This window comes from Microcaecilia unicolor, chromosome 4, assembly GCF_901765095.1.
Source record: "Microcaecilia unicolor chromosome 4, aMicUni1.1, whole genome shotgun sequence".
Lineage (NCBI taxonomy): Eukaryota > Metazoa > Chordata > Amphibia > Gymnophiona > Siphonopidae > Microcaecilia > Microcaecilia unicolor.
The window spans coordinates 202,569,009-202,594,687 of record NC_044034.1 but is presented as its reverse complement, the minus strand read 5'-3'; the positions used below and the strand labels follow the sequence as shown (position 1 = coordinate 202,594,687).

The following is a 25,679-nucleotide window of genomic DNA, read 5'->3' as shown; positions in this document are numbered from 1 at the left end:
TTAACTGACACCTATTTTGAAGGTGGTAAGGGTTCGTATGGTAATCCTGCACTAATCAGTTAGTGCACAGTAATGTGGACATGCTGATGCTGTGTGAGCCATGTGGGAGTTCCCGTTTGCTCAATAGATTGTTTGAATTTCAGAAAGGAATTGACTAGATCAGTGGTTCCCAAACCTGGTCCTGAGGTACCCTAACTAAACATTATTAAGACTTTTTACCATACTGATTTGTTTTCTTGATTTTTTTCCAACTCTATCTTCTGACCCTGGATGTTACAACATAAGTTTGTACATAAGGCACAGAAGATTAAGTGACTTGATCAATACCACAAGGAGGTCAGTGGGATCTGAACCGTGGCTTCCCAAGTTCTCAACCTGCTGCTCTAACCATTAGGCCCCCAGGTGAAAATGCCTGTTTCAGCTATAGCAAAAGAATCTTTTAGCATCTGTTACACCATCTGTTCAACCACATTCAAAGAATCCAGTAACTATGGAAGGGACTGAACTCCATTTCCAGAGCTAGTTTCATTTTGTGTGCCTAGTATGGGTTTACCATTATAAAATACGTCTACATTTTTCATTTCTGATTATAGCTGAAGGTCCCATACTATAATTTCTCAGGAACAGATGGGCAAGCAGCACTTAGCTATCAGGATGAGAAACATCTTGGAACATCTCCAAACCAACCATTCCTGATAGCAACTGGTATTAGCCAGATATAATTCAATTAACATACATAGCTAGACTAGAGAATAAATAGTAACAGCTGGTGGTCTACAAGTTTGTAGAATCCACTGAGATTGCATAAAGCATGATTAAGCGTATAAGGCCCAGAGGAATGACTTTTACCTTGCTTCAAATCAGTCATGGTGTCTTTACTAAGCTGAAATATGATGATGTATGGAAAAAGGCAAGAACTGCAGCTCAGGAAGATGGCTGTATGATAGCTTTGCTAGCAAGAAGGCATCCTTGGAGGTCATCAAATCTGTATTACATCTGAAATTTACTGATTCTTACCCCAGCTGGGGACAGATGTCTTCAAAGCAGTAGCTGATTGTGAATGTAAATCCCTTGTCTGAAGTAGGAGTTCTCAATATTTTATGTTTCAATCATTTTATTAAGTTAACATAATCAGCTGTAACATTTCACATTACATAAGTAAGTTCCATAAAAGCAATTGGCATATCTTCACATTTTTATTTTTATTAATATTAGTAGTTTCCCCCCCTAAACTATCCCCCTCCCCTCCCCATTCCCTACCCCCCTTCCCTCCCCAAAGCCTCCCTCCCCTTTTTCCTTTCTATGTCCAATAACAAGCAGAGGTTATAGGAGCAGCAGCAACAGGGATTATAGGTTCAATATCTGGCTCCGGACCATTGGGGTCAAGGTTTCCCAAAAGGGTGCCCATCTGCATTCGAATTGTTGTCTTCTTATCCGTGGCTGGTTCCGCATTGCCAGATGTTCTGTACGTAAAAGTATAAGCATTTGAGTTCGCCAATATTGCAGTGATGGTGGTTTGTTCCCCAGCCACTCCTGCAGGATTGCTTTTTTTGCTACTACTGTAGCTCTTTTTACAAAGTCTGTGAATCCCTTCGGCGTTGGCTTGCTTAGTCTTGGGTGTCCAAAAAGCAACTTTGGATCACATGTCCATCTTCGAGACCAGAGTTCTGTTACTTGTCGTAGTATACTTTTCCAAAACCAAACAACTCTTGGGCATGTCCAAAACATGTGAGCCAATGTAGTCCCTTCTTGATGGCATTTCCCACGTGCTCCATTCGGTGATGGTCCCATATGGAACGCTCTTCTAGGCGCCACATATATCCTTAGTGTGAATTTATATTGTATTTCCCAGTGCTCTGCCAGTTTTATGGTCTGCCAGAGCGACCGTACATGGTCCTTAAACATAGTCTCGGTTATCTGGCTTCCCAGATCTTGGCTCTATTTTGCCGCATAGCCCACGTAATCCAATTCTGGCATTGTATCTCGGATGTGGCAATGATGGTAGGCCATGGACACTTTCAATTGCGCCCCCAGCGACATAGCAGCAGCCAGTTCTTCCCTCACGTCCTCGGTGAGGTCTGTCCAAGTCAGACTGGACACGTAGTGCCTCAACTGGTAATAATGGAAGTAGTCCGCTGAATTTATTTTGAACTGAGCTCTCAGTTCTGGAAACGTTCTGATACGCCCTTCATCTGTGAGCACATGATACAGGTGTTCTATACCCTTTTCCTTCCATCTATGGAATACAGTATAACTTGTCCCAGGCTTGAACCCTGGGTTGCCACAAATCGACAGGTAGGGGGTAGTTTTAGGCGAAAAGCCATGCATACGGCAGATCCATTTCCACACCACTTTCATCATAGCAGGGCCGGTCCTAGGGTCTCTGGCGCCCCCCTGCAGACTATCAGTTGGCGCCCGCGCGCCCCCCCCCCCCCCTCCGGCACCCGTGTGCCCCTGCCCCCCCCCCAGCATCTCCTTTCTCTCTTCTCCCACCCTGCCCCTGTCCAGCGATTCTCCTTCGCCCCCATCCCTCACCGCCCTTGGTGCTTTAAATCTTTAATTTACCTCCGTTCCAGTAGCCGCATCATTTGAAAGCCTTGCCCCGTCTCTAGCCTTCCCTCCCTTTGTGAGTTTGTTCTGCAGTCCTGCCCTCGAGGAAATGACGTCAGAAGGCGGGACTGCGGAACGAACTCACGAAGGGAGGGAAGGCTAGAGACAGGGCAGGGCTTTCAAATGATGCGGCTGCTGGAACGGAGGTAAATTAAAGATTTAAAGCACCAAGGGCTGCGCAGTATGGTGGCATAGTGCTGCAGCAGCGCCCTTGAAGGCAGGCACCCCCCCCTGCGGCGCTTACCCCGCTTACCGGGTTTGACCGGCCCTGCATCATAGGCAAAATGTGTGACTTCTGTAGGACTGCTGGGGTTTGTTGCTTGCTACCATGCAGAAATCCTGTAAAGCTGTCTGAGCCAAACAAGCCTAATTCCATGGTGGTAGCTGAGTATTCACTTGTCTTTCGAAACCAGTCATTTAGGTGCCTGATTCCACAGGCTACCGTTAAGTATCGCAAACTCAGGAGGCCCAGGCCCCCGTATTCTCTTGGAATCTGCAGAATCCGCAGAGCAATTTTTGCTTTCTTTCCTTTCCAAAGGAATTTCTGCAATATTTTTTTTATTTGCCATTCCACTTTCCTTGAAAGATAAAGTGGGAGCGTTTGAAACACATATAACCATCTGGGTACAATCATCATGTTGTATAGCGCTATTCTGCCAAGAGTGGGAGGGATTGCCACAGCTTTAACTTGTCCGCCATATCCTCCAATAACTTGTTCACATTTTGGGCACACACTTGAGCCAGGTTCTTGGGGATTTGGACTCCTAAGTACTTGATTGCCTCTTCAGCTTCTTCCACTCCCAGTTCCTCTAACCCTGTGCCTCCCACCCCAGGAGAGATGGTGAGCCAATGTGATTTGTGTGCATTTATTTTAAACCCTGAAAGAGCACTGTATTGTTCTATCCGTGACCAGAGCTGCCTCAACGAATTCTGGGGGTCTCTCATCACCACCAACAGATCATCCGCAAATGCCAGAGTCTGCACTACCCCTCCACCCACCTCTAGCCACTTTATCTGCTCATCCGTCTTCAGCGTGCGGAGCAGTGGCTAGATAGACAGCAAGAACAATAAGGGTGAGAGGGGGCACCCCTGACGAGTACCCCGCTCTATGGTTATAGGGTCTGTTCGTACTCCATTAATTAATACAGACGCCGTCAGCTTAGTGTATAATGTCTGTAGGGCCTGAAGGTATCAGCCACGCATGCCCATATAATTTAACACCCCAAACAAAAATTCCCATCCTATTTGTCAAATGCCTTTTCGGCATCGAGACTGAGGAGGACTGCAGGTACATGATTTACTTGGCTGTAACTCATTGCCATCAGCAATTTACGCACATTAGTAGAAGATGTCTGCCCTTCACGAAGCCCACTTGTTCAGGCCCAATTATATCTGGTAAGTATTGAGCCAACCTGGTGGCCAAGATTTTTGCTAATATTTTTATATCTACATTCAACAATGAAATTGGTCGATAGGCCTCTGGTTTGTCCCTTTCTTTACCTGGTTTGGGGATATCAATGCCATGTTATATGTGAATGGGGAACCTTCCTGTCTCCACTGCGTCCTCTAGATAGTCATGCAGTGCCAATAATGCTTTCTGGGGTATCATATTGTAAAACTCTCCCGTGAATCCATCGGGGCCCGGGGCAGAGTGATCTGGCAATGAGTTTATGGTGGCTTGGAGCTCTTTACCAGTGATTGGGCCATTCAGTGTCTGCAATGCTAGTGGAGAGAGTTTTGGCAACTTGGAGGCTTCTAAATTACTCCTGAGGGATTCTTTATCTATGTCTTTATATTTTTGATATATTGGCTGAAATGTGCTTGGAATTATTTGCAGTTTTTTCGCTTTCGTATGTATTTGCCTTTCTCGTCCTTTATGGCTGATAGCACTCTATTCCCTCCCCATGGAACAAACTCACCTGAGCCATACACCGGGCCCCCTCCCTACCCATCTTCAAATCATTGCTCAAAGCCCACCTCTTCAATGTCGCCTTCGGCACCTAATCACTTCATCTCTTCCCAGGAAATCTCATCTACCCCAACTTGACATTTCGTCCTTTAGATTGTAAGCTCTTCTGAGCAGGGACCGTCCTTATTCGTTAATTTGTACAGTGCTGTGTAACCCTAGTAGCACTCTAGAAATGTTAAGTAGTAGTAGTTGTAGTAGTAGATAGCACAATATTCCCTCCCCATGTTTTCACCACTCGGGCAAGCAGGGCCCCAGTTTTATTGCCAAACCTGTGCAGCCTGTACTTGTAATATATGGCCCCCTTAAGTGCCCTTTCTTGCAGCAGGGAATTAAGTGCCACTTGTGCTGCCTGCAGTTGCTCCCTATGCTCTTTATTTGGCGTTTGGGTGTACTTGCGTTTGGCCCTCCTCGCCTTTGCCTCTAACCTCACTATAGCTGTGGTTAGTTTTCTTTTCCGCGCACAGGCAAATGCTATTATATCTCCTCTCAGCACCGCTTTTGCAGTCAGCCAGTACAACGCTGGATTTTGTTCATGTTGCTTATTATGACTGGCAAACTCCTCCCACTTTTTGTTCACATATGCTTTAAAATTTGCATCAGTTTCCAAATAAGTTGGGAATCTCCACCCCGCTTGCCCCTGGTAAACCTTTCCCGTCTCCAAATCGAGCCATACCATGGCATGATCTGTTATTTCTTCAGGCCCTATTTCAGCTGCATAAACTTTTTGAAATAGTTTTTGCCCGACTAGAATATAGTCTATTCGAGATTGGGTGCCATGGGCTCTCGAGACACATAAATCTTTTTAACCGGCATGCAGGACACGCCAAACATCCACTGTATTTGTTGCTATCATGAGGCGGGATAGCGCTCTAGCTTTAGCCCCCCCCCCCCCCCATGGGCTTTCTGTGGGTCTGAGCAGTCTAGCTGGGGGTCTGCCACCATATTCAAATCTCCCAGTATCAACCATTGGAGGTCTGAATATTGATTACAGTGCTGGATTAATTCATGGTAAAATTTTTGGTTATATGTGTTGGGGCCGTACACTGCCGCAACTAAAAAATCCAGGCCCTGGAGCCACATGCGCACCAACACGTAATGGCCCTGAGGATCTTGTACCAGCAGTTTCGTTTTGGCTGCCAGGCCTTTGCGCACTAAAATAGCTACTCCCCCATGTCTCCCTTCTGAAGAAGCTGCATACACCTCTCCCACCCAGTCTCTGACTAACTTTTGGTGCTCTTCCGCTGTTAGTCGTGTCTCTTGCAGACAAGCTACGTCTGCCTTATGTCTTTTAAGTGCGTTTAAAAATGTTTTCCTTTTGATTGGTGATGAGAAACCCCCAACGTTCCATTTTATGAATCTCATTGTGTTAGGTTGGGTCATAATGTTGTAAGGTTACTCTCCTTCCACGTTCAAACTTAACAGTATGGGATCTAGGCGCCCAGCTCCACCCAGTCCCCCCACTCTTCCTTCTGCCTCCGCTCCTTCCCCTCCACTCATGTACTCTCTGCAGTGTTGTGTCCTTCTCCCATCCCCCCTCTAACTTCCCCTCCCATCCCTCCCCACTCTTCCCCATCCCCCACCTAAACCCTTGCATTTATCCATCTCCGAGCAAGGTAGATACTGAGATCACATACAATTTGCCAGGGACCCCCCCCCCCCCCCGCTCCCTACAAATAACATTCTAAATTCAACATACCTTCAAACCTAATATGTCCACAAACCAGTCTTTACATATAACAACTTTGTCATTTCAGCGACACTCACAGGTTACCTTCCACCCTCACTGTACATGTCTTGATTCAACCTTTTGCCTGAGCATCCGGCAAACTTTGCAGAATTTTAGCCACGCCATCCTTTGCAGTCTCTGCACAATCATAAAGTTGCCAGTGTCCATTCTGCATTATTTTAGTGTGGCCGGGTATAACAACATGCACCTGATGTTTTTCTCATACAGCTGACGGCATAGTGGTGTAAACTGCCTCCGTTTCTCCTGCACAGCAAACGAATAATCTTGAAAAATGCGAACTTGATGTTCTTCATATTGTAAGGTGTCCTTCTTTACTCTGTAGCCACGTAATATTTCCACTTTGTGGACATAGTTATTTAGTTTAATAAGCACTGCTCTCGGCGCTTGGCGGCCATCTTGCTTCTTGCCCACGCGGTGTGCCCTTTCCAGACACAGCGGCCCTGCACTGTCTGATAAGGTGAACTCTTTCTTCAGCCAAGCTTCCAGTAGAGTAGAAAGCACCGTGTCCCCGATCGATTCCGGTATTCCAATAAGCCTTAAATTCGACCTCCGGAGCAATTTTCAAGATCGGCCACCTTTTCTGATAACATCCTCACTGTGCTGGCCAGCTTGCTTCTTTCTTCCGCAGCCGATGGCCCCGCATCTTCCAGAGAAGAGACCCTCTGCTCTAGTTCTCCTGTCCGCTTTCCCATTTCAGCCAAAAGTGTCTCAAATGAAGCAAGCTGCTCTGTCAATTTTCCCAGCTGAGGCTCCAAAGCCATCCTCAATGCTAATGTTAGCTGCTGCAGCTGCTCTGGCGAGAAGAACTGCCCTTCTTGTTTTTTCACCTCCATGTTTCCAGTTTGCTTCACTTTCTCTTTCTCTTGTTTAATTCCTTTTCCTACCATACTGCTCGGGGAGGCTGCCAAGTATCTGTCCATTGAACTGCAAATTTACAGCAATAAAATGCTTATTAGGTGTTAAAGGCAATTACTTTAATGGTGTTAAGGTGCCTGGTGCTCCCTCAAGGCATCACGTGATCTGCTGTTCTCAAATTTTAAACCAGAGGCAGTTTGAGGGGAAGGGGTGCAGTGCAACAAGGAGCTTTCTTGGCAAAATCTGAGTTGATGTTACTTAGAGCAGAGCTTCATGGTACCTTGCTGAGCTCATTCCCTAATCTCTATAGTGGGCCAAAACTAGCCTTTCCATTAGACAGACTAAGCATAGAAAGGGAAAGGGGGATGGGATTTGATATACCAGCTTTCTGTGGTTACAGTCAAAGCAGTTACATATTATATACAGGTACTTATTTTGTATCTGGGGTAATGGAGGGTTAAGTGACTTGCCCAGAGTCACAAGGAGCAGTCGTGGGAATTGAACTCAGCTCCCCAGGATCAAGGTCCACTGCACTAACCACTAGGCTACTCCCCCACTCAAATGACAGCCAGTAAGGTTAAAGGGAGAAGTAAAAGAGGCTATTAGAGCCAAAAGAACATCTTTCAGAATATGGAAAAAAGATCCAAATGAAGAATACAAGAAGCAACATGAGCACTGGCAAGTTAGATGCAAAGCATTGATAAAGAATGCCAAAAGAGAATATAAAGAGAAACTTGCCTCAGAGACAAAAACTCATAGTAATAACTTTTTCAGGTATATCAGAAGCGGAAATCCATGGGATTGTTAGATCATCAAGGAATAAAAGGGGCACTCAGGGAGGACAGGGCCTTAGCAGAGAGGCTAAATGAATTCTTTGCCTTGCTTTTTACTGAAGAAGATGTAAGAGATCTACCTGTACCAGAGATGGTTTTCAAGGGTGACAATGGAGAGGAACTGAAGGAAATCTCGGTGAACCTGGAAAATGTACTGAGCCAAATCGACAAATTAAAGAGTAGTAAATCACCTGGACCAGATAGTATACACCTCAGGGTACTGAAAAAACTCAAATATGAAATTGCAGATTTGCTGTTAGTGATCTGTAGCCTGTCATTAAAATCGCCCATAGTACCTGATGTTTGGAGGGTGGCCAATGTAATGCCTATTTTAAAAAGGGATCCAGGGGTGATCCGGGAAATTACAGACCAGTATGCCTGACTTCAGTGCCAAGCAAAATAGTAGAAACTATTATAAAGAAAAACAAATCACTGAACACATAGACAAACATAGTTTAATGGATTCAGCCAAGGGAAGTCTTGCCTCACCAATTTGCTTCATTTCTTTGAATGCAGTTGATGCAGTGTATCTAAATTTTCAGAAAGCATTTGGCAAAGTTCCTCATGAGAGACTCCTGTGAAAATTAAAAACCTATGGGATAGGATGCAATGTTCTGTTGTGGATTAGGAATTGGTTGATGAACAGAAAACAGAGGATAGGATTAAATGGCTAATTCTCCTATTGGAGGAGGGTGAGTAGTGGAGCGCCCCAGGGATCTGTACTGGAACCAGTGCTATTTAACATATTTATTAATAATCCTAAAATGTGAACGATGAGTCGAGTGACTAAATTTGCAGATGAAACAAAGCTATTCAAAGTTCTTAAAACACATGCGGAACTACCATTATAGAAGTCATGCTTACTATGCATCATCCCAGCACCTAATTTTGGTGCTTGTTCTTGAATCTACCTGGGACCCTGTCTGTAGAGCCCAGAAATGAGTGACTGAGATGAAAGCAAGGTAGAATCAAGTTTTCATGGTAGGACAGGAGAATAACACTGTTGTATATGCTACATTTGAAGAAATCATAAGTACCTCAGGTATTCCTTTTGAAATTATTCATCTTGATTAATGACTGTTCCTGATGTTTGACCCCCATTGGGCATTGGGTTACCATTAAATGTGGAGTTATTTTGGAGAGCCCTATTAAGAAGGTCAAGATGAAGCAACCGAGGGACCAAGAGATCTGTAAGAGTGAGGGTCTTGAAGCTAATTCTCCCCTCCCCACACCCCAAAGGACCCATCTTTTTATTGTTTGTGTTGCCCCAGATAATTCTATTCTGTATATATACAACAAAGTTTAATATTTAAAAACATAGGAGGTCTTTTACAAAGTTGCGGTAAGCCCAACGCGGACTTACCGCACGCTAAAATGGAACTACTGCTGGCCCAATGCGGCCACTGGTAGTAGTTCTGCTTGCAGTGTGTGCCATTTCCTGTGTTCTAAGAAATTTTTTTTCTCTAGTGCTGTCGGGTTACTGCGGGAGCCCTTACTGCCATCTCAATGGGTGGCAGTAAGTGCTCCCCGCTGCATGGCCACATGGTAAAAGTTATCTTACCGCAAGCCATTTTTGGTGGGCATTTTACCAGCTGTGGTAAAAAGGGCCCTGGCATGTGGGAAAAACTGTTCCCACTACTATCGCAGGGCCGTTTTTCCCACAGCTTAGTAAAAGGACCCCATAGAGCAGTTTTCAAAGTTGTGCAATCAGCACTTCCTTTGGGAACCCCACCTGGCAAAAGATAAGTATTAGATGAGAAGCAATCACTTTAGCTGAGGTGTTCCGGAGGGGCACCGCCCAGGGATACCGAGTGGCCATATCTACTACCACTAATAAATAGGACAAACCCCTCCTAGACTTTACTATTGGGCCAACCATATCCATGGCCAAATGAGCTATAGGGGATCCTATCCGAGGAAGAGGACATAGGGGCACTCGCTCCGGGCTATGCTCGGACACCTTTTGGCATTGAGCACATGAGTTACAAAACTGCTCCACACCCTTATACACCTTGGCCAATAAAAGCGATATAATACCTGTGTAAGGGTATTTTGTGCTCCTTTGTGACCCCTCAACGGGTGATCATGGGCCAGCCTCATGATCAGCTCCCGAAATCCTTGGGAAATTACCAATTGCTTTTGAACTTTATGCTCTGGCCCCAAGAGGGTCACTCAAAACAATAATCTTTTATCCACTATAAAGAGAGGAAAAGTATTTTCCTCCTCCTGCCCTGCTCGCTCCCAGGCATATTTTAAGGATATCATCAGCCCCCTGCTCCTTAGCAAAATGAGAGAACCTCTCTAGTACTTCAGATGTATCCTCCGGGAACTCCTCCTGTCTGTTTAAATACTCTCTCCTCTTTTTTTGACAGGACCCTTTTCTGTTTTTTTCGGGAACCCCAAAAAGATCAAGATGGAACGGGAAAACCTAGGGCAAAGTCCTCCTTGACCCCTCTGCTTGCTTTTCCTGGGCTCTGGTAGTAACCCAGCCTTCCTTACTCCTCAAATATTGTGCAAAAGGCTCCCAGTCCCTTCCCAGAATTAAGTCTTGGGGAAGCCGTGGAAGCACAGCCACCCATATTTCTTGAATACCAGTTGGGTCCTTAATTTCTACTAGGCGCATGGGGTATCGTGAAGTGGCACCATGTATACACTGTATTGAAACCAGCCTATCCTCTCCTTTTATCCGTTCCCCAATTCGGTCCCATAGGGATTGCGAACACATAGTTTGATCTGCCTCCGAATCCAGAAGCCCTTCCACTGGGACTCCCCCAATCTCCACCCACTGAGTGAAATGGGGCTCAGGATGCGGGGAAGAGCGTGAGGTCAAACCTAACCTAGCCCTGCAGGCCCTTCACAGATGTCCCTGCTGCCCACACCGGTAACATTGTCGTACTTAACCGCTCCCACCCTCTCTAGATCCCTGGAAACCTCTAGGGGGTTTACTTTTCAACTCTTGACCAAACTCTTTGCTCCCTCCAGAGCACTGGGACTCTAGGTAACACTCCATACACTTTATCACTGCCTCCAATGTATCACACCCTCTCTTTATTAGGTCTATTTTTATTACTTCCGGCAAGGCATCTAAAAATTGCTCTAGAACAAGTTCTTGCATAACCTGTAGCACTGACCTTTTGTCAGGCTCCAGCCATTTTGTCACAAGGTCTATTAACTTCTGTGCGAGGGTTCTGAGTTTGTCCCCCTCTGTCCATCTCCAGCTTCGGAACCTCCTACGATAGGTGTGCTTACTCACCCCATATCTGTCCAGAAGCACTTTTCAAATGCACAAAGTCCGCCACCTCAGCAGGGGATAAGCTCCGGAAAGCAGCTGAGGTTTCTCCTGATAACCCTGGAGCCAGACGGATAGTCCACTGTTCTGGGGGCCACCCCGCTGCAACGGCCACCCTCTCAAAGGGTCCCAAATAGTCCTCGATATCATCTCCTGGTGCCAGCTTACCCCAGGGCAGCCAATTCACTGTCCCTGGTTCTCCGAGTAGTCGGGCTGCACCATGTCCAGCTTCTTCTGTAACCGGTCCTCCTCTCCTAGACGCCACTCCCGTTCACAACAGTTCTTGCACTAAGTCAAAAAGGTGCTGCTGCTGCGCCCACAACGCTGCCAAGGAGTCCTCCAGAAACATTTGGGCCATTTCCTGCAGTTTCTGGAACTGGTGAGCCATAAATGTCATCAACTCATTAGGATCCAATGTCCCTGGCGGTTAATGACCTGAAAACAAAAGAAGAGGACCCAAGTGCTCCTCCTTCTCAACTTTTTGCCCCCACAAAGGCCTACTCTTTTCACAGAACTTACAATCCCTCGCTGAGTTTAGTATATGCTTACCAGAGCTCAGAGAGTTCACACTTTTCTGGTGGGACTTCACAATGATCCCATCACTGCCGCCACTTATGTCAGCAGGTCCCCCTTCCAGTCTTTGGTCCAGGCTGACCCTACTTAGCTGATATACTTCAATGCTGGCTTCTGGCCCTCTTACAGTGGCCCGCTCCACTCCTCAGCTCTCCACAACCACGGCTACCTCCAGTCACTGTGCCCTTAGTAGGTACTTCCCAACAAACGGACAGACACTCCAACCATCTTATAATAAAGGATTTTCTTTTATTTGCATCAGTTCAGCTGTAATCACTTCACAAGCACATTATATTGTCTCATCTCAGTCTCTTTGACCTTTGTTCACATTCACAATGTCAAACAGGGGTTCATCCCCTAACTGGCTGATCACAGTTCGGTGCTCTTAACACCACCTTTTCTTCCTCAGTTAGTCACTGATTACGTTGTTAATCACCAGTTGCTTACATCACACAGCCTTTTACTGTTCCCCCAAGCTGAACCTTCTGAATTACTTGCTGCCACAGGTTCCTTCCCAGCTGCATCAATCCTGTCTTACCAATTCTAGACAGTTGAGGAAGTACAGCAGCCCAGAAACCTCTCACCTTAGCAGTGGCGTTCCGTGCTTGGCTGACACCCGGGGCGGATCGCCGCTGCGCGCACCCCCCCCCCCCCCAGGTGCAGTGCAACACGGTGCCACCCCCCCGGCATGGCACGGCACCCCCCGCCGGCATGGACCCTCCCCCAGCGCAGCGCCTCTCACTCCCCCCCCCATCCGACAGTCCCCACCTGCCTATCAGCTGAGCTCTGTGCACCCGGCACCTCGAATCTGCAGCGCTGCTGACTGTAAAAGAAGAAAACCGTCTCGTCGTCGTTGGCCCTTCACTCACTGTGTCCCGCCCTCGAGGAAATAGGAAGTTACATCAGAGGGCGGGACTCAGTGAGTGAAGGGCCAACGACGAGACTGTTTTCTTCTTTTACAGTCAGCAGCGCTGCAGATTCGAGGTGCCGGGTGCACAGAGCTCAGCTGATAGGCAGGTGGGGACTGTCGGATGGGGGGGGGAGTGAGAGGCACTGTGCCGGGGGGGGTGTCCACGCCAGGGGGGTGCCATGCCACGCCGGGGGGGGGTGTGGATGGAGCACACACCCCCACCCCCACCCGTTGACACCCGGGGCGGACCGCCCCGCCCTTGCTACGCCACTGCACCTTAGCACTAGCAGTCTGTGCACATGCAGCCACCTCCATACTCACCTCATGGCTCTCCTCTATATCCTCCTTTTTATCCCATTCCATCTCTTCTTCCTCCTCCCAGAGCCCCCCAGCTGCTCCTCATCTCCCTGATTAGAAACCATCTCCCAATCCTGCCCCTCCCCCTTCACTTCCTGTGAGTCCTGTATTGGGTCAGGGGCATTGTGGGAATGGTGGTCCCTGGGCTTATTCCTTATTCTAAACAGTCTCTTGGCTACCGGAGGGCGTGCTCCTCCTCTACAAGAGGTTTGTGAATGTCTCCCTATCTCCCTCCGGGGCTGCTCTCACTTTCCTTGAGACCGTCTACTCAGTAAACCCTCACACCTGCCAACACATCTTATAGTGTATTCCTTTTTAAGAACAGCTTCCAGGGGTCCCTGTCATGTCATCTCATGCATCTCACACCCCATGTGTCTAGACCAGGGCTCACCACTGACCCCACCTTTCCCTGTTCCTGCCTTATGCCAGCCAGCCAGCTCCTGCATTAAGCAAGCCATGTTGAATGTGCTGATCTCAAGGACAATCCTTTTACATACACAGGGCGCCAGGAGCAGGAGGAAAAGGAGGAGGCAGGACTGCCTGCTTCGGTGTTGGAGGAGGCAGGGGCGTAGCCACGGGTGGGCCTGGGTGGGCCCAGGCCCACCCACTCTCCCTCCAGGCCCGCCCGCCCACCCCACATCCAATGTCGCTCGCGACGCTGCCTTTTCTCTGGCCGCAACAGAAATTCTTTCCCTCCCCGCTGGCGCTGCCTTGGTCCCTGCATGCTGCGGAGTAGTGGTGACTTTTTCTGTTGGTCTCGCTGCTGTTGTCTGGACGCTGGCTGTCATTTGCGCCATCGGGAAGATGAACTCGATGCTGTTCGCTGAGCTGGCCGCCACCTCCCCTCCCCCCCTCTCCCGGCTCGGCTGTTACCCTGGCGCTGCGCCACGACCTGGGCTCCAACATCCACCTGCTGCTTCCTGGCCAAGGTGCACGAGCTGGAGCGCCGCAACCGCCTGTTGGAGAAGCAGCTGCAGCAGCTGCACCAGCCCTCGCGCCGCAGCCGCTTCCGCTCCTACTATTGGGAGCAGCAGAGCTCGCAGATGGAGCCCAACCCCGCCGCCCCCTCCTCCAGCCTGCCCGGCACCATCTGGAGCTACACCCACGGCGCACCTGAGACGGCCTGGAGACCACAATGCAGGGCCCCGGCGTCACCTGCACCCACCCGGACGGAGTGGGAGTCCAGATCGACACCATCATGCCCGAGATCCGCTCTACAACGTGCTGGCCAAAGTCAAGAGGGAGCGCGACGACTACAAGAGGAAGTGAGTGGGGAGGGGGAGGAGGAGGAGGAGGGGGGTGGGGAGGCAATGCTGGTGCTGCAGAGGAAGAAATGACAGCTGATGCACATTGGAGAGAGAATCTGCTGCTAAGTAGCACCTAGCCCGATGAGCTTATGCTTTCACACAGCAGCATTTGTAATATATGCTTGCATCTGAGAGGTTCTGAAGGCACTCTACCTTAAAGAACCAAGGGGGTGGGTAAGGGTTAGGTTCTGTATATACATTCACAATGCAACATCTTCTAAAATCTACAGGTCCGTTCCAAGCCATCTAGTTGCTGGTGTTATGTCAGGCAAAATAGTGGAGGGATATTGAGAACTTGTCTTCATAATTTTATTTTTGTGGAGTGTTGGGCTTTTGGGGTTTGAATTGATTAGATGACACCAGTTGGAAGTGGGGGGACTGTTTTTTCCTGGTTTGCTTCTTGTCTAGAAGGTATTGGTGGCAAACGAGGGAGATAATGTGGGTGTGCAACAAGCTTTCCTGGGGGGTAGGGTAGGGCTCATACCTAGCAACGGGGAAGTATGGTGGGGAAGGGAAAGGCTGATGCTGGGAAACATAAATTTCATTGCTCTGATTATACTGCAAGATCCTATCATGTGTTGAGATATTTGCTATTATAGTGGCCTTATGTCTGGTCAAGTTTAAGATATGGCATAATGTAATTGTCCATTAAGTATGTATGTGGTTTATGTTGATGCAGGTCAGCAGTTGGGCAGGCTTAGAAACCCACCAGGTGCATTCTAAGGCATTAGTTTGTAGTATTCTAAGAAACACTATTCAAACCTATATACATAGTGCCCACCCAAAATGGCTACGCCACTGGGAGGAGGAGCCAGGAGCAGGAGGAGGAGGCAGGACTGCCTGCAGCATTGGTCGAGCAGGAGGACCCCTGGCATAATATGCCTCCCCTCGAGGGGGGCTCAACACCTCCAGCCCTCTCCACAACATCCCCAGCACCAGCCCCATCACTATCCCCAGCCCCAGCACTGCGCCTCCTGCAGCAACTGGTGAATAGCCAAAAACAGTTGCTGCAGGAGGTGTCAGCGATCAGGCTGGAGATGTCAGCAATGCGGCAGACTAACAAGTAGCACTTGACTTCAGGGCACAGAGGCTGCTCCTGGTGCTGCTCATTAGCCTGCTGCAAAGAGCCATGCAAGGAGGAGGACAAGGCCTCTCTTGAGAAACTTTGTAAAAAAAATTGTACATACTTCTATTTTTTGTTTTGTTAAATATAAGTTTCATATTTTTGATATAACAGGGTGTGTGTCTCTACTTTGTGCACTACATATTATCAAATGCTGGAGTTGATTTGAGAGGAGGCAGCAATCTGGGTTGCATGACAGGTGAATTGTGACAGAGAAACTTTGGTACATATGTGTGATAAGTGTGGCCATACAGAAGGCTACCTGTTCCTTCCAAACTGCATGGCTGTATGGTAAGGGGGGGGGAGGCTGGGTGGGCATTTCTGTTGCAGAAATGCCCATCCAGCCTCTCCCCCCTTACCATAGAGACCAGTGGTGTGCTGGAGCCGGCTTGCTCCGGCTCGCAAGAGCCGCTTGTTAAATTTTGACAGCTCTTGTGAGCCGGTTGTTCTTGGGGGCAAGCCGGCTCCATTACAGGAGGTAAGCATGGCAGGAGGGCACCATCACAGGCCATGCTTACCTCCCCTCCCGCTCCCAAACATGTCCAACGATGTCCTTCGCCCCCACCCTCCCTTCCCGCTCCCATCCGTCAGTTTGTATTACCTCCGCGAAGCGCCGCATTATTTAAAGCCCTGCTGCTCATCTCCAGCCTTCCCTGCTTGTTTCTGATGAGTTCGTGCCCTTAGTCCCGCCTTCTGATGTCATTCTGACGTCATTTCCTTTTTCCGCGAAGGCGGGACTGAGGGAACGAACATCATCACGAAGCAAGCAGGGGGCAGGGGAAGGCTAGAGACGAGCAGCAGGGCTTTAAATAATGCGGCGCTTCAACGGAGATAATATAAAAGATGGATGGGAGCGGGAGGGGAGGGTGGGGGCAACAGAGAATCACTGGACATGGATGGGAGCGGGAGGGCAGGGGAGGGAGGAGAATCGCTGGGCATGGATGGGTAGAGGGGGGCAGGGGAGAGAATCGCTGGGCATGGATGGGTAGAGGGGTGCAGGGGAGAGAATTGCTGGGCATGGATGGGTAGAGGGGGGCATGGGAGAGAATCGCTGGGCATGGATGGGTAGAGGGGGGGCAGGGGAGAGAATCGCTGGGCATGGATGGGTAGAGGGAGGTAGGGGAGAGAATTGCTGGGCATGCATGGGTAGAAGTGGGCAGGGGACAGAATTGCTGGGCATGCATGGGTAGAGGGGGGCAGGGGAGAGAATTGCTGGGCATGGATGGGTAGAGGGGGCAGGGGACAGAATTGCTGGGCATGCATGGGTAGAGGGGGGTAGGCGATGAGGAATTGCTGGGTATGGATGGATAGAGAGGGGCAGGGGAGAAAGGAGAGGTTTTCAGAACATGGATGCAGGGGAGGGCAAGAGAAATTCTGGACATGATGGAGGGGAGGGAAGGGAGAGAGAAGAAATGCCTGGACATGGAGGGAAGATAGAGGAAGGAGATTAGATGAGGGAAAAGGAAGTGAGGAGAGGAAACTGCAAATGGATGGAGAAAATAGGCAGAAGCTGGATCCACTGATACAGTCAAGTCTGCGGAGGCCAGAAATGAAGAAGAACGGAGGAAAGAAAAGAAATAAATGGAAAGGAAGCCCTGGAAACGGAGTCAAGGAACAGATAGAGAGCAGCAGAATCAGATACTGGGCCAGCATGATCAGAGAAACAAAGTCACCAGACAACAAAGGTAGAAAAAAATAATTTTATTTTCATTATAGTGTTTGGAATATGTCCACTTTGAGAATCAGGTGCTGAACGTTAAAAGTTTATATTTATTTACTTATTATTGGCATTTTATCCCATATTAAACATGAATTAGATTGGAACCTGGGATCATTTAATTTTTTTTTCCTGGAGAGAGTAATGCATTGCCCCCCCCCCCCCCCGGCTATAGCCAGCTCTGCAATTTGGGGGGGCGCAGAGGTGGGGGGGGCGCAGTGGTAGACGGGGGGGGGGGGGCGCAGAGGTGGATGGGGGGGGGGGGCGCCGAGATGGACCGGGGAGAGAGCCTGTTATTAAAAATTTACCAGCGCACCACTGATAGAGACCCACAGCACAGAGTTGTGTAAATAATAGGTATGTTATCTAGCACTAGTGATCTGCCAAGTAGAAACTTGCAGATAACCATAGGTAGCGCATAGACGATGTTTGCTCTCTGATCACCAGACAACCTTACCCACAACTAGTGCTTTTTTTGTGCCGGTACGCAACAGTATGGTGGCACCTTTTTTTTGCCCTGTGTTACCGCCACTTATCTGCCCGCCCTCTTCTCCCCCCAAGGATCCTTTTTCTTGTATTATTTTAAATTTACCTAACCTCAAGGGCAGGACACTGAGAATGAACGAATCAGGAAGCTTCTGCTACAGACATTGAGACTCGGGAGGGGAGCGCTTTCAGTGATGCTGCTGCCCATGCGGTCGGACTCGGAGGTCAGGTAAATTTAAAATAATAAAAGAAAAAGGATCCTTGGGGGGAGAAGAGGGTGCCAGGGCAGGCAGGCAGGCAGTTGGACATGGGAGCGAGAGGGCAAGGGAGGTGGCAGGGGACAGAGGAGCATGGATGGGAGGGGCAGGGCTCAGGGAGAGAGGGGAATTGCTGGATAGGGATGAATGGAGGGGGCAGGGGACAGAGGAGCATGGATGGGAGGGCAGGGCTCAGGGAGAGAGGGGATGGATGCCTGGAGGGGTGGCAGGGGAGCCAAGGGAATTGCTGGGTGGGTATGGATGGCTGGAGGGGGGGGCAGGGAGAGAAGAGAGTTGCAGGACATAGATGGAGGAGAGGGAAGGGAGAGAGAAGAAATGCTGGACATGGATGGTGGGGAGGGAAGAGTGAGGAATGAGATGAGGGAAAAGGAAGAGGAGAAAAACTGCACATGGATGAAGAAAATAGGCAGAAGCTGGATCCAGAGGACAGCTTTTACTTACGGTTGTAGGACAAGAAATGAAGAAAAAAGGCGGAAAGTAAAGAAATAAATGGAAAGGAAGCCCTGGGAACGGAGTTAAGGGAACAGATAGAGAGCAGCAGAATCAGAGACTGGGACCAATATGGAAAGAAAAACAAAGTCACCAGACAACAAACGTAGAAAAAAATCATTTTATTTTCATTTTAGTGTTTGAAATATGTCCAATTTGAGAACTTACATCTGCTGTCTTATTTTGCACTGAGTATACTGGAGCTGTAACAGCTTACAGAAATTATTTATAATGAAAAAAATCACGTTATTTTGTTCTCCTATACTAGTATAAAGTTTTCAATGATGTCTGTTTATATGCGCCATAGCTGGTATAAGGGGTGTGGCTAATGTGGGTGTGGCTATCATATGGGGTGGAGCCACATGTGGTGACCCCACCCATAATGAGTATCAGCACCTTTTTTTTCTACAAAAAAAGCACTGTCCACAACCAAACCACATTGGTGAGGGCCAGGAAGGAGCTACAAACAGCTGGGTCATCTTTTCACACTGAATGTATCAGCAATGGTATATAGTGCTGAGGAGAAAAGGGAAAACAATGGTAAAAGCATTAGATGGATGTTTACTTCATCACAATTGCAATATAATACATCAGGTACAGAAGGGCACAGGCTAGGGGAATTATAGGCACCGGGCTATAGCCACCTGCAGGTAATTTAGAATAGGAACTGTAGCCAGAACCCCTCTCCCTCACCATGACTTAAGAGCTCAAGGCCATGGTAGGCAAACACCTGTAGTCACCTTGAAAATAGTTTGCAGGATAGAATTTAGAAATGCTGTTGTTCCATAACTATGGACTGTGTTGAATAATGTGGAAAAGACATTCAGTGCATATATGCTCCTCCCCTCCCCACCCCCAGCAACCTTGAGAATGGGTGGGTACTTCATAAAAAGGGACTGGGGTTCACCACATAAAGAAGGATGGAACCTAGCGGGGAGACACATGAGGTGGAAAGCAGGAGAAAAACTACCTGCTGCGGATACCCGTGAACCTGTTGAAAATAGAGGTACGATTTGAATGCAGAGAACATACAGAGAATGGGGAGCCCTTGACTATGAGGGATGCACACATCCATTCTCAGGGCCTCTCCCCCTCCCCCACACCAAAGGCAGCTACAACTCAGTGTGTCCAATAGAGAACAAGACATCTGTACAATGAATTGGGTAGAAACAATCATGGCTCTCAGAGTGCAGTGTGTTGCTTGACCAGCTGTCCTGCAAGATGCAAGAAGTGTTTGTTTAGCACCTACATAGCAGAAAGGGAAGAGGTGGCTGAGACGTATTGAGGCAGCATGGGCATAATTATATATATATATGTTTAAAATTTATTTCAACTTTTCACCCTGCAAGCGAAGGAATGCCAGCTGGATTTAATTACTTAGAAAGTCTAGCTTTGGCTAAGCTAAAGGTTAGAAAGGTCAGAGACAGAAACTTTCTTTGACCCCTTGTGAGTGATGGATTGCTAATGCTAGCACATATGTATGCTATTATGAACAAGGCAAGCAGGCAGTTTGTTTTAAGATTAGGCTGAAATACTGTTTAGAGAGAGGCAATAGTTAGATTTTAGAAGTTCTTGATATTTAGAATATGTCTTATAAGGATGCTTATTTTAGAATATGTTTTATTTTGTGTAATTAATAATTCTGTGTAGAATATCTGTTCAACTCAGTGTGACTTTATAAGTAAGACTACAGTTGAAAAGGTCAGCATCTGGTTTGAATTAACTACGGTCTTAGCTAGTTCTGTGAAGGAAGCTAATAGGTGAAAAAGGTCAGAAAAAGTCAACTTACTTCCTTGATGGATTATAGGTAAATGTAGGACTGGTTTTCTGAAAGTAATAACTGATATGTATGCCATTAAGTAAGATTGGCCCTTGACCCCTTAATGAATGCCAGAGTCCAGTTAGCAGTTTGAGCTATGACTGGGATTATAGCAAAATGTAAGACTGGCCCCTTCGCCCCTCAATGAACCTAAGTTAATCATAATAAAATGTAAGAGACTGGTGCCATATTGTCTAATGTGAGGGGCTCCAGGTCATAGGTCAGTTTAGGACATCTCAAACCTATGTAACTGATATTTTGGAAATATATGTATAGAGATGATTGGTTCAGACAGGGTAATTAATCTATTCTTTACCATCTGGAGAGTAAGGGGGGCTAGGAGGGGGATAGAACTGTATATAAGTGGGAGCAGAAGCAGCTTACGTCAGAAGGAACAGACAGAAGAAGGAGAGAGAAGACAGACAACAGGAGAAGAAAGCTGAAGAGGACAGACAGAAGCCACAAAGACACAGAGAGCTGAGAAAGAGAAGAAGAGACTTAATGCTGATGTCCTACTTTGTTTGCTGGCAAATAAAGAAGATTTCTCCCTCATTCTGGTGTGTGCTGTTTGACTCCTGAAGTACCACAGATTCTGCTAACACTAGTGGTAATTCCTGCAACAGTATGAGCTTATCTTGAACTTGTGGTACAAGATTCTTTGCATCGCATTGGTACAAGGGCACCAAAGCAACCACCCACCTGCAAGGGTAATTTCAGCGACCCTGAAATTGAACTGCTGGTTCAGGAAATCCAGAGGAGGCACATGCATCTCTTTGCTCCCACGGGCCAGAGGCTGGTTGCTACAACAAGGCAGAGCGAAAGGGAGGCAGTAAGGGACCGGCTCAACCGGTCTTCCACTGTGGCAGGGATGTGGAAGACTGCAAACGGAAGTGGCGGTGATGTCAGGAAGAAGGCTGGCGCCAACCCCCCAGCAGATGAGACAAAAAAAAAAAAAAAACCAAACAAACAGGTGTATAAAAGCATACAGTGCCAAAAAGAAGGTTTACTATAACTGAAGCTAAAACGTTTTGAAGTACCACCCCATAATGTAAAAAAAAACCCCTCTAAAGTGCAAGCACAGAGAAAGCCATTTTAAAGAGGCGCCAATAAAGGGAATGCGAACTTCCAAATGAGAAGAGCAGCTACGGATGTTTATCATTATCACCCTTAATCGAAATGAGGACACCCAAAACACAGAGCAGCTGGGGACGTTTAGGGATTTTGTCGATAATCAAAATTAGGACGCCCATCTCAGGGACACCCATCTCATTCTCACATGGGCGTCCCTGTGAGAGTATTTAAGCGCCCTTCTCTGTATTTTTCGATTCTTTGCATCGCATTGGTACAATGACACCAAAGGAACCACCCACCCGCAAAGGTAATTTCACTGATGCAGAAATTGAACTGCTGGTTCAAGAAATCCAGAGGAGGCACATGCATCTCTTTGCTCTCACGGACCAGAGGCTAACTGCTACAATGAAGCAAAGAGAATGGGAGGCAGTAAGGGACCGGCTCAACGCAGTCTTCCACTGTGGAAGACTGCAAACGGAAGTGGCGCCGGCTGAGGCGTGATGTCAGGAGGAAGGCTGGTGCCAACCCCCCAGCAGATGACACCACTAACTTGACCCTCATTGAGCGAATCATTCATGGGCTCTTGCCCCAGGAGGGGATCCATGGCATTGGATCCCTTGACACATTAGCACAGCCTAACGGCTCAGGTAGGTTCACCATTAGGAAGCTGGGGTGTCTGTTGTGCTGCACTACACTCTGTGTTACACAACTGGGAGACAGTGTGGTGCTCCTCAGTAGGAGAAGGGGTGAGAACACCACATGAAATACAAATTACTATTCATTACAAACCATGACACAGGGAGTAGCCGGGTGGAGGGGGGATGGGGGAGGGTTTCCAGCAATGTGTGTGTGTGTGTGTAGGTTAGCACTGTTTCACAGCTTTGGGGGCCTTCCCCATCACCAAACTGTGCATATCTCCTTCCCACACCTCTGTGCTGTAGCCACTGTGTCCTCTGCACTCCTTCCACAGTTCTATGTCTACCCACCTGCCTGTGTGGCTCTCTTGCACATCAGTCTCCGTAGTACACTGCTTTCCTTGTCTCCAGCTCTGAACCATTTACAATGACATCTGTGGCTTGCCTGACAATCCCACTCCTCACCATCTCTTTGCTGGGTCTTTGCCTGTGGGGCTATGTATATATGAATGCTGAAAAACAAAAGTGGGTTATTTTGACCAACACACTTCCTCCCCTTTTGCTATGCAAGTGATGACAGCCATTCAGAGGAAGAAGTTGGCCCTAGTGGCCACCAGCCCCAGCACACAGAGCACCAAACCAGTGGGCCTGTACAAGAAAGCACACAGGACCATGGGGTGGAACCACAGGACCCAGCAGCAGCAGCGCCGGCTCTTCCTCCACTACCTGCAGCAGAGGCTCTCCCTCCACCACCCACAGCAGAGGCTCTCCCTCCACCACCCGCAGCAGAGGATCTCCCTCCACCACCCTCAGCCTTTGCCGATGGTGGCACTGAAGAAGAAGCAGAAGATGCAGAAGGGGGGCACCTCCTCAGCAGAGGCCATCCAGCCAGAGGAGGCGGCTACTGCACCTCGCCACACAATTGCTGGGCCAGAATGTTCCTCAGGGATCTGTCCTTGGACCCCTTCTCTTTTCAATCTACACCTCTTCCCTGGGCTCCCTGATCTCATCTCATGGTTTCCAATATCATCTTTATGCTGACGACACCCAGCTTTACCTCTCCACACCAGACATCACTGCTGAAACCCAGGCCAAAATATCAGCCTGCTTATCTGACATTGCTGCCTGGATGTCCAACTGCCACCTGAAACTGAACATGGCCAAGACCGAGATTATTGTCTTCCCACCCAAACCCACTTCTCCTCTCCCTCCATTCTCTATCTCAGTTGAGAACACCCTCATCGTCCCCGTCTCATCTGCCCGCAACCTTGGAGTCATCTTTGACTCCTCCCTCTCCTTCTCTGCGCATATCCAGCAGATAGCCAAGACCTGTCGCTTCTTCCTCTATAAAAGGAAGTGGAAAACACAACTTCAAGAGATCAATCCGAGACACAGGGTGAGATGCTCCAGGAAAGCTTTATTAGGACCCTACATAGTCCGTGTTTCGGCTTTTAAAAAAGCCTTCATCAGGGGTCTATAAAATAACATATATATAATAATTAAATTAAAATCAGACAAAATATGTAACAACAAATATGAAAACACACCTTATATAAAAGAATTTCATTAAATCCTCTGACTTAAAATTTTAAATATTAACTAAACTAATACAAGTACTATTACTATATCATCAGACAAACATCATAGAGATCAAATAGTAAATAAATAATATTTAAATGAATGATTTTGAAAGCATTGTAAAAACCTACTTCAAAAAATATATTGTATCTGTATTACCATGGGTATGTAATATCAATCCATAAGTACATAAATTAATATAACGTATAACAGAACAGATTTCTTTAGACATAAAAACTAATAATGAATATAATATGCTAAATAAAAATAACATGCTAAATAAAAATACAAATACAAAGTATCTACAACAGATGATTTCTTAATACATACAAATTGAACAGAAATGAAAATTGAACATACCGATCAGTGGATGCACAAAGTGTATACTGATTGACAATGGAGCGCATGAAATATCGTCTCTATAAGAGGACAGCAGAAAAAAATATATATGAATAGAAAAAATAAGAAAAATTACTATATTTTTTTCTGCTGTCCTCTTATAGAGACGATATTTCATGCGCTCCATTGTCAATCAGTATACACTTTGTGCATCCACTGATCGGTATGTTCAATTTTCATTTCTGTTCAATTTGTATGTATTAAGAAATCATCTGTTGTAGATACTTTGTATTTGTATTTTTATTTAGCATGTTATTTTTATTTAGCATATTATATTCATTATTAGTTTTTATGTCTAAAGAAATCTGTTCTGTTATACGTTATATTAATTTATGTACTTATGGATTGATATTACATACCCATGGTAATACAGATACAATATATTTTTTGAAGTAGGTTTTTACAATGCTTTCAAAATCATTCATTTAAATATTATTTATTTACTATTTGATCTCTATGATGAGGAGCTCATCAGAGGATTCTCAACAGAGTTCCCCTGCAGCACCAGCTGCAAAGAAACATGGTGGGAGGGGTAGGAGTGGACAGGGACAGGGCCAGAGGAGGGGGCGGGGAAAGTGATGGGACATACTGTGGGGGTGTGGGGTGAGGGTTGGAGGAAGGGGAATATGTGCAGAGCGGGTGATGGTGGTGGGAGGGGGGTAGTGTTGGTGTTGGTGTGTAAATACTATGTGATAGAAATAAATGTCAACTTACTCTCACACAAAACTTGTCTCGATCAGTCTTTGCCTGGCTCTGACCCCCAGCTGGTGTGCACTCTGCTCTGCTCTGTGGGCGGGAGGTGGAGGGGGCTCCTCATCCTGTTCATCTGGGGCCCGCTGCTGTGGTGGCTGTGGCTCTTCTGGGAGGGCCTGTCCTCTGCGCATTGCCAAATTATGTAGCATGCAGCAGGCCAGGAATATCTTTGCCACCTTTTGGGGGCTGTACAGGAGCTCCCCTCCAGAACGGGCCAGACATTGGAACCTGTTCTTAAGTTGTCCGAAGGTGCGCTCAATGATGCCACGGGTGGTCCAATGTCTACTGTTGTAGTTCTCCTCTGACCCTGTTTGTGGGTGCACACAGCCAACTCCGCTGTGGGTAGCCTCTGTCACCTTTGGGGAGAAGCAGGATGAGAAAGATGAGTGTGTATTGTTTGGAGCGGGTACCTTGTGGCGGTGGGGGGGGGGGGGGGGGAATAGTGGGTTGTGGAGTGAGCTGGAAGGAGACAGTGCTGAGGGTTGCCTGTTGGAAGAGGTATCGTTTGGGCAGATCCATGCTGCACTTACCTAGGAGCCATCCACCGGTAATCTCCCCTCGCTCAAACCTGCGGAAGATTCCTGAGTGCTGCAATATATAGTCATCATGGGTGGAACCTGGGTATCGGGCACACACATCTAGAATCTCCCCCTGGGCGTCACACACAACTTGCATATTGAATGAGTGGAATGCTTTCCTGTTCCTATAAGTGGCCTCTTTTGCCCAAGGGGTCTGAATGCGCCATGTGTTCAGTCAATGGCGCCTATGACCGAGGGGAAGCGAGCTATGGCGTAGAAGTCAGCCATGTTGTTCTGCAGGGCCTGGGGGTGGGGTGGGGAAGGTGATGCATTCAGAGGTGTGGGTAAGGAAGGCATCAAGGA

The 25,679-nt window shown here is 47.5% G+C and overlaps 1 protein-coding gene across 1 annotated transcript in view; it reads right to left on the bottom strand.

Moving 5' to 3' along the window:
* Window positions 1-25,679, bottom strand: part of SYT12 (synaptotagmin 12) — a 421,655-nt gene that overhangs the window by 149,302 nt on the left and 246,674 nt on the right. The window lies entirely within an intron of this gene.